Raw genomic sequence first — 9,800 nt, forward strand, 5'->3', positions numbered from 1 at the left:
ATATTAAAACAATAAAACAATAATCAAATCAATTAAACAATACTTATAATTATAACTAACCCACTCTGAGCAAAAGCTGATTTTGATCTTATCTGTTGTGAGGAAAGGTTGGAGAATGGAAGACCACCAACTGAATTCAAAGATGCACTTATCCCCTTGTTCTGAGTTAATGATAATCACCCAACAGAAAATCAGTTGGGGATTCAGTGGAAATATGATGCAAACCAAAATCCTTCTTAATTAACTACCTAACATGGCAAAAATGAGCAGATGAAAGCCAGAAATTCACAGGTTAACAGGTTGGACTCAGTCCCCCCTCTAGCATCTCTGCTGGAATTTTCAACTGTGATCCAATCTTCAGAACTGCTGATTAGTATAAAGTTTGACCTTAACATCTGCTAATCCAGCTAAATACACTCTGAGATCTACTTCCCAGTGAGCTGTACTAGCTTAACTGTCGAGCTAACATTAGCCTAACAGCCTGCCTGCTCGGCTCTTTCTCCTCCACATCGTCTAAGACAGGGGTGTCAAACTCAAATATACAGTGGGCCAAAATTCAAAACTGGAACAAGGTCGCGGGCTAACATTAATATGAAATATATTTATTGAAAAAAATCTTCCTCCAGATATAACAAGGAACCTTTTCTTACAGACTCAAATAAGTTTTGCTGAAAAACTGAATATGGAATAAGCAACACTTAATACTGAACGATATATAACTTATATAAAAATATATAACTTAATATTGCACACATGCAAAATTGAAATTCCAATTAAATAACATATCACTGGAATGCATTTCTTAAATAAAAATTGTATTTGCAGCCTTCTGAATTAAATTTTAGCAGTAAACTTTTTCCCCAGGCTAATAATAAATGTAAAAATAAAATAACAATAATAAACCACTTAACTAATAAAAATATCATTAAACGTGAAACCATTCAAGCCCATGTCTGGGAGTAGCAAGACAAATTGCACAAAGAAAATGTTAATTATAGCTCAGTTTGCTACACACTGATCTACTCTGATGCATCCAAGCCAGATACCTGGCATCTCTTCTTGGATGCTAGTTCCTCAATATCTGGGCTCAGGCTCTGAGCTGAGGAAATCCTCAGGATCGAGTGAAGGTGTTCATCGGTCAGACGTCTCCTGTGAGATGTTTTAACCATCTTCATTGAGGAGAATAGTTGCTCACATATGTAAGTGCTGCCGAACATGGAGAGCATCTGAGCAGCGTGGGTGCGGAGCCCAGGCATTGTGTCAGGGATGAAATGTGGAAATTGTGAAGCGCCCACAGCATCATACTTTGATTTCAGCGTGTCACTACACTGGAGTTCAATCAGCTCCATTTGGAGGTTTGTTGGTGCTTTTGCCACGTCAACTGCAAAAGGATTACTGAGCAGTTCAAATCGACATTTCTGGGCATCAAAGTCGGCAAACCGCCGGGTAAACTCAGTACTGAGTACACAGAGTTTTTCAGCAAACTGTGCACATGGGAACACAGCAGTAGAGATCTGCATGTTCATCGTTTGGCAGCAGGGAAAATGGCCCAGGTTTCCTTGTAGCATCTGATTCTGCCACAGGCACAATTTCGTTTTAAAAGCCCTCACTGCAGCGTACATATCTGTGATGATACGCCCCCGTCCCTGAAGCTGCAGGTTCAGCGCATCGAGATGGCTCGTGACATCACACATAAAGGCCAGCTCACACAGAAACTCTTGCTCCCTGAGCTCAGCTGTGTCTTGCCCTTTGCTTTCCAGAAACTGAAATATTTCCTCGCGTAGCTCGAAACATCTGTTCAGTACTTTTCCTCGGCTTAACCACCTCACCTCCGTGTGATACGGCACGTCTCCGTATTCCGAACCACACTCCTCAAGAAAAGATTTGAATTGGCGGTGATTCAGACCTTTGGCTCTTATAAAGTTAACCACTCGTGTTACTGCGGTCATAACATATTCCATCTTTAGGGCTTTGCCACAAAGTGATTCTTGATGTATGATGCAGTGATAAACAGTCAGCTCACCTGCACAGTTCTCCGCTCGCATCTTCTCCCGTACCCTGCCCACCAGTCCGCTCCTTTGACCGCACATCGCTGGTGCACCATCTGTCGTTAACCCCACAAGTTTTTCCCATGGCAACTTCATTTCAGTTAGACATTTGGAAACCTCTTCAAATATTTCCTTCCCTGTGGTTGTGCCGTGCATTGATTTTAATCCTAAAAGTTCTTCCGTAACACAGAGAGTTGAGTCCACACCACAGATGAAGACTGAAAGCTGGACAGTATCAGAGGCGTCGCTGCTCTCATCCACAGCGAGGGAGAATGCAACGAAACTGTTTCCCTTCTCCATCAGCTGGTTATTTAGATTGTTGGCAAGTTCACGTGTGCGATCAGCTACTGTGTTTCTGCTCAGGCTAACATTTGAAAATGCTTGCTTCTTCTCTGGGCACACAACGTCGCAAACTTTCATCATACAACTTTTCACAAACTCTCCCTCACTGAAGGGCCGGGCTGATTTTGCGATCTCTGCTGCCACAACAAAACTAGCCTTTACAGCAGCCTCACTTTGTAATATGGCTTTTTTAAACATAGTCTGTTGTGAAACAAAACTTCTTTTCATCTCTTCTGCTTTCCGGCGCCTTTGAGTCATGTCCAGGTCCTTGTACTTCTCTTGGTGTTTCGTTTCATAGTGTCGTCTAATGTTGTACTCCTTGGATATAGCCACATGAGCTCCACATACAAGACAAACAGGTCTATCTTTTACATAGGTAAACAGATATTCTGTCTCCCACCTGTCCAGAAAGCTCCTGTTTTCGTTCTTTCTTTTCGCCATTTTGGGAGAGGTAGCGCGGCAGTATTCGCACGGTTGCTATGACTACAGTCAACAGAGGAGAGGGCGTTAATGGGTCCTGTCCTGACTGACGCGCCAAAACGCCAACAGAGCATTGTAGGATTTGTAGTATTAGCAGTACATGCGCTGTATAAGACCGGCGGGCCAGCTCTAATAGTAGTTTGGTATGGCCTCGCGGGCCAAATGTAATTAGGCTGCAGGCCAAATTTGGCCCGCGGGCCAGAGTTTGACACCTATGGTCTAAGATGTGGGTCAATATATTCTAGTGCTGGTCGGCACTAGCGCCAAATGGATATTTTGTATATCAAAAAACCTATTTAGTTTCTTGATATACAGCTCGATGTCATGCGAATTACTGCAGTAATTACTGCACTGCAGTGGTTTGTATCATATCTATCTAATAGACTCCAATTTGTGCATGTAAATGGAGAGTCCTCTTCACACACTGAGGTTAATTATGGACAGGGTTCAGTGCTAGGACCAATTCTGTTTACATTATACATGCTTCCCCTAGGCAGCATCATTAGAAGACATAGCATACATTTACACTGCTATGCAGATGACACCCAGCTCTATCTGTCCATGAAGCCAGATAACACACACCAATTAGTTAAACTGCAGGAATGTCTTAAAGACATAAAGACTTGGATGGCCGCTAACTTTCTGCTTCTTAACTCAGATAAAACTGAGGTCATTGTACTCGGCGCTGAAAAGCTTAGAAATATGGTATCTAACCAGATTCTTACTCTGGATGGCATTACCTTGGCCTCCAGTAACACTGTGAGGAACCTTGGAGTCATTTTTGACCAGGATATGTCCTTCAACGCACATATTAAACAAATATGTAAGACTGCGTTCTTCCATTTGCGCAACATCTCTAAAGTTAGAAATATCCTGTCTCAGAGTGACGCTGAAAAACTAGTTCATGCATTTATTACTTCCAGGCTGGACTACTGCAATTCATTATTATCAGGATGTCCAAAAAACTCACTGAAAAGCCTTCAGTTAATCCAAAATGCTGCAGCAAGAGTACTGACAGGGACTAGAAAGAGAGAGCAGATTTCTCCTGTTTTGGCTTCCCTTCATTGGCTTCCTGTTAAATCCAGAATTGAATTCAAAATCCTGCTCCTCACATACAAGGTCTTAAATAATCAGGCCCCATCTTATCTTAATGACCTTGTAGTACCATATCACCCTATTAGAGCACTTCGCTCTCGCTCTGCAGGCCTACTTGTTGTTCCTAGAGTATTTAAAAGTAGAATGGGAGGGAGAGCCTTCAGTTTTCAGGCCCCTCTTCTGTGGAACCAGCTTCCAGTTTGGATTCAGGAGACAGACACTATCTCTACTTTTAAGATTAGGCTTAAAACTTTCCTTTTTGCTAAAGCATATAGTTAGGGCTGGACCAGGTGACCCTGAATCCTCCCTTAGTTATGCTGCAATAGATGTAGGCTGCCGGGGGATTCCCATGATGCATTGAGTTTTTCCTTTCCAGTCACCTTTCTCACTCACTATGTGTTAACAGACCTCTCTGCATTGAATCATATCTGTTATTAACCTCTGTCTCTCTTCCACAGCATGTCTTTATCCTGTCTTCCTTCTCTCACCCCAACCGGTCGCAGCAGATGGCCGCCCCTCCCTGAGCCTGGTTCTGCCGGAGGTTTCTTCCTGTTAAAAGGGAGTTTTTCCTTCCCACTGTCGCCAAAGTGCTTGCTCATAGGGGGTCATATGATTGTTGGGTTTTTCTCTGTATCTATGAAGCGCCTTGAGGCGATATTTGTTGTGATTTGGCGCTATATAAATAAAATTGAATTGAAATTGAATTGAATCGAATTACAGAGAGCTGAATACTCTGATGGCTTGGAAGTTTCTGCAGTGGCGCTGTTCATGTTGCTGCCAAAATGGTCACCTGACAACTGGTAGTCACGTGGGGTCCTGCAACTGGTCCGTCAGGTTATTGTCTCCCCGGAAACACTTCCGTTGTGTTTTATGCACTTTTGCAGCGTTTTTCTTATTGCTGGTGTTTTCTGAAGTCCGTCTGGCCTCTCAGGGCCACCGTAGTCAAACGTCCTTTTCATATAAGACACAATCATGCACTGTGATGCACAGAATGAACTGGCTTGGATATAGATTCATATAAACATCACAACAACTATGACTAAACAGGTGCAGATAAAATTGTGGACTGCACAATGATCTTACAAGTTGTGAATGTGTGAAAATAACATCCAGCCAGCATCCTAAGTGTTTATAATATTGAACAGTTTCAGTTTTATCACCATGGAACATTTTAATAAAGCTTATGCAAATTTAAGTAAGGACGATCCAAGGTCTCACATCTGTCCCAGGTGTATTCTCACTTTTTATTCTACAAGATCTTTCATTTTGCAACATATTTACCTTCATATAATCCCTCTGTAAATTTGTGATGCATCAAATAAAAGGCCCAAATTTAATGTCTGTTGTTGTCAATTGGTAGTTTCAAAATCAAATTTGAATTGAATTGAATGTTGAAAGCACTCTCCCTCCCTGATCATCTCCCTCCCTGATCATCTCCCTCCGCATCATCGAAGGAGACAATTGGAAAACCACTAACATTCATTGACATCTACATATTCTCCAACACTCTTTGTTGACCCAAATATTTAAGTTAATGCATATCTATAATAATCACATTTCAAATCCAGGTGTGGAAATCTAAATGACAAAATCCATACAGTAGGCTTATGGGTGGAGGTTGCTTTTTTCAGTCTCAATGTAGATGTAAGTACAGTGGGGCAAAAAAGTATTTAGTCAGCCACCGATTGTGCAAGTTCCCCCACTTAAAATGATGACAGAGGTCAGTAATTTGCACCAGAGGTACACTTCAACTGTGAGAGACATAATGTGAAAAAAAAATCCATGAATTCACATGGTAGGATTTGTAAAGAATTTATTCGTAAATCAGGGTGGAAAATAAGTATTTGGTCAATAACAAAAATACAACTCAATACTTTGTAACATAACCTCTGTTGGCAATAACAGAGTCAAACGTTTACTATAGGTCTTTACCAGGTTTGCACACACAGTAGCTGGTATTTTGGCCCATTCCTCCATGCAGATCTTCTCAAGAGCAGTGATGTTTTGGGGCTGTCGCCGAGCAACACGGACTTTCAACTCCCGCCACAGATTTTCTATGGGGTTGAGGTCTGGAGACTGGCTAGGCCACTCCAGGACTTTCAAATGCTTCTTACGGAGCCACTCCTTTGTTGCCCGGGCGGTGTGTTTTGGATCATTGTCATGTTGGAAGACCCAGCCTCGTTTCATCTTCAAAGTTCTCACTGATGGAAGGAGGTTTTGGCTCAAAATCTCACGATACTTGGCCCCATTCATTCTGTCCTTAACACGGATCAGTCGTCCTGTCCCCTTGGCAGAAAAACAGCCCCATAGCATGATGTTTCCACCCCCATGCTTCACAGTAGGTGTGGTGTTCTTGGGATGCAACTCAGTATTCTTCTTCCTCCAAACACGACGAGTTGAGTTTATACCAAAAAGTTCTACTTTGGTTTCATCTGACCACATGACATTCTCCCAATCCTCTGCTGTATCATCCATGTGCTCTCTGGCAAACTTCAGACGGGCCTGGACATGCACTGGCTTCAGCAGCGGAACACGTCTGGCACTGCGGGATTTGATTCCCTGCCGTTGTAGTGTGTTACTGATGGTGACCTTTGTTACTTTGGTCCCAGCTCTCTGCAGGTCATTCACCAGGTCCCCCCGTGTGGTTCTGGGATCTTTGCTCACCGTTCTCATGATCATTTTGACCCCACGGGATGAGATCTTGCGTGGAGCCCCAGATCGAGGGAGATTATCAGTGGTCTTGTATGTCTTCCATTTTCTGATGATTGCTCCCACAGTTGATTTTTTCACACCAAGCTGCTTGCCTATTGTAGATTCACTCTTCCCAGTCTGGTGCAGGTCTACAATTCTTTTCCTGGTGTCCTTCGAAAGCTCTTTGGTCTTGGCCATGGCGGAGTTTGGAGTCTGACTAGTTGAGGCTGTGGACAGGTGTCTTTTATACAGATGATGAGGTCAAACAGGTGCCATTCATACAGGTAACGAGTGGGGGACAGAAAAGCTTCTTACAGAAGACGTTACAGGTCTGTGAGAGCCAGGGATTTTCCTTGTTTGAGGTGACCAAATACTTATTTTCCACCCTGATTTACGAATAAATTCTTTACAAATCCTACCATGTGAATTCATGGATTTTTTTTTTCACATTCTGTCTCTCACAGTTGAAGTGTACCTCTGGTGCAAATTACTGACCTCTGTCATCATTTTAAGTGGGGGAACTTGCACAATCGCTGACTAAATACTTTTTTGCCCCACTGTATATTTGGGCTTACTCAATAAATAAAGAAAAGAAATTGTTAAATTTGCGTTTACCACTTGATTAGCTCTACTGATCCAACACCATTCGTTTTAGAAAAACAAATAACTGTCATGAGGGAGTAGGTTGGTCCAGTTTCTCCTGAGCTTCCTGCAGATTCCTCCCTATGGCAGAGCTCTCTGTTCCTCAGCATATCTGCTGCTGATCATCATCATTAATGCCAGTATGTGAGGACCAGCTGATCTATCCAGGTTCTGCCAGATAGTCTGCCTCTCTCAAGCGGCAACAGGCCAAATCGTGTTGACCTGTTTAACTCACTGCAGCCCTGTCAAGATAATCCAGCTGCTTTCCCTCCCATTTCACCTGGACCACTCGCCTCCACCCACCTGTTCATCCTCCACCGCAGGGAGAACATCCCTGGAAATCAAAGGAAATCTTCAACATGTGAGGGATCTCACTCTTCTCTTCCTTGTTAAATATCAACACTTCACCGAGTTCCTTTGATTGCTCATAGGCATCCGATGGAAGACAAAACACTGCTCAGCAGACCATTTAACTCTTTATTACTTCTAGGAGGGAGATGCGTCCTGCATGACACGTTGATCTCAAAATGCTGGTGTTCCCCTGACAGTTTTATTACAGAAGCTCTCTCACTCCAGTCTAAACAGTGTGTCAGTAACTTTCCACCAGAGATGCTCCCCTCTTATCTACTTTTTCCCAGACAAGCGTGAGTGAGAGTCTGCAGCTTTCTACTCCCCAAGCACACGTAGTCGAATGCCTCTATTTTCAGGGTCCACTTAATACCACACTATATGGTTATATTTAGTTAATATAAAGCATAGAATTGAGGCACGTCACATAATTTAATCCCAACATCATCTCAGTGGATTTTCTGCCTTCAGTGTAACTGGAGGATTGTTTCCCTGACACCCCCAGGAATGACCTTTGCTCCCCTGTGATTAACGTTGCTTATTGTTTATAAAGTTTCACACAGTCAAGGAGCAGTTCGGGACACATTTCACAGTGTGTTGTACTAGTATGACGATGCATGTGACAAATAAAGAGTCTTCAATCTTGAAGTCAGCACAGAAGCAAGTGAAGTAGTTACTCATGTTCACCAGCTAGGCATGGACAGTTGGCCATGTTGTTATCACACATGCTTTGCATCATTTTTTATGATCTCCTTAGACTTCAATAATAACAAAAAAGACACCTGTGTGATTTAATAAAGAGGAGGTTTGATATTGCCATGGTTATAATGAGAACGACAGCTCAAACCCTGGGTCGTGGCTCTTTATTTATTTGTAGCATTTTCCTGCGTTAGTGCTCATACATAGCTCAGCCATGAGGTGCATCCCAATCACACTGCTGTTTAATGTTTTGGAAAACAATATTATGTATATACAGTAGTATATTTAATATTACAATATAATCTCACCACTTTAACAAAATCTTGAACCTCTAGACTTTTTGTTTGTTTATATACTTTGGTTTTTTTATGCTCTTGGGTTTCTGAAAAGGCAATATATAAATTACTGCTAATGCTAAAACTAGTTTTTATTATTATTATTAAACATATAAAGAAGTTTGCTAGTTTGTGCTAGTTTAGTTCAGCTGCTGGGGCCACATGCACATGGTCGGAAAGCAACGTTCGAGTACAACCTGCAGCCCGTGTCTTCTCTCTCTCCCAGTCTTCCTGTGTGTTTTCGCTGTCTCTATCCAGTAATGGCAAAAATAATCAAATCAAATAGATAAATTATACATATTTAAACAGATCATAGAGATAATTTAATGTTGTACAATTTTCAAACAATCAATTTTGAGATTTTCCACTGGATATTCAGAATTCCCTGAAAATATCTGACTGACATGATAAAAATATTTTCAACATGAATCACACACAGTATCATCAGGCACTATTACTTTGCCCATTGGACAGCACTTTCTGTTAGCTGGTCAGTGAGGCGCTGCTGTATACGAGGGGAAAGGCAAGAAGAAAAAAAGAGAGCTGTGTTTGCATAGTAATTAATCTTGACAGACATACGTCATGCTTCTGGGCCCCTGACAACGCTACGCCCTGGGTGAAATTAATGACTAGCTGCTTATCTTAAAAGACCTGGGAATTAATTAAAAATGACATTTCCCCAAAGACTCAGGCTTCTGAGGCTGCCATGTTGAAATTAACTGATGAGGAGTCCTCGGAGGAAGAAGGAAATAAGCAAACTGTCAAACGCTGAGCAAATCACTGCTGTTTATCTGTCCTCAGGAAATAACAGTGGCCTTACATCCTGCATGTGTCCACAGCACCGTGGATAAAAGTCATACTGGTATTAACACGAGGAGGAGGGAAAACAAACAACCCTGTCAAATGTGATATGGAGACAATGTGCTTGAGTTAAGTAGAGGAAGACTTTGCTGAAATGAGTCTTAATTCAGCACAGAGATGGTCTAGCACTGACTTGAAGGAATATTTCACAGCTAGAAGTGTCTGTGTTATGAAATAATGGCTTCTGTCCAGAACTCGCTGTTTGAAAGCCGCACAAAGAGCGGCATTAAATCTAATTTTAACTAAATGCTCAGGACTC

The 9,800-nt window shown here is 42.1% G+C and overlaps 1 pseudogene; it reads right to left on the bottom strand.

Moving 5' to 3' along the window:
* Window positions 1-510: 510 nt before the first annotated feature.
* Window positions 511-3,093, bottom strand: LOC146510870 (general transcription factor II-I repeat domain-containing protein 2 pseudogene; annotated as a pseudogene).
* Window positions 3,094-9,800: the final 6,707 nt, after the last annotated feature.

The sequence above is a fragment of the Neolamprologus multifasciatus genome, chromosome 9 (assembly GCF_963576455.1).
Source record: "Neolamprologus multifasciatus chromosome 9, fNeoMul1.2, whole genome shotgun sequence".
In the NCBI taxonomy this organism is placed as follows: domain Eukaryota; kingdom Metazoa; phylum Chordata; class Actinopteri; order Cichliformes; family Cichlidae; genus Neolamprologus; species Neolamprologus multifasciatus.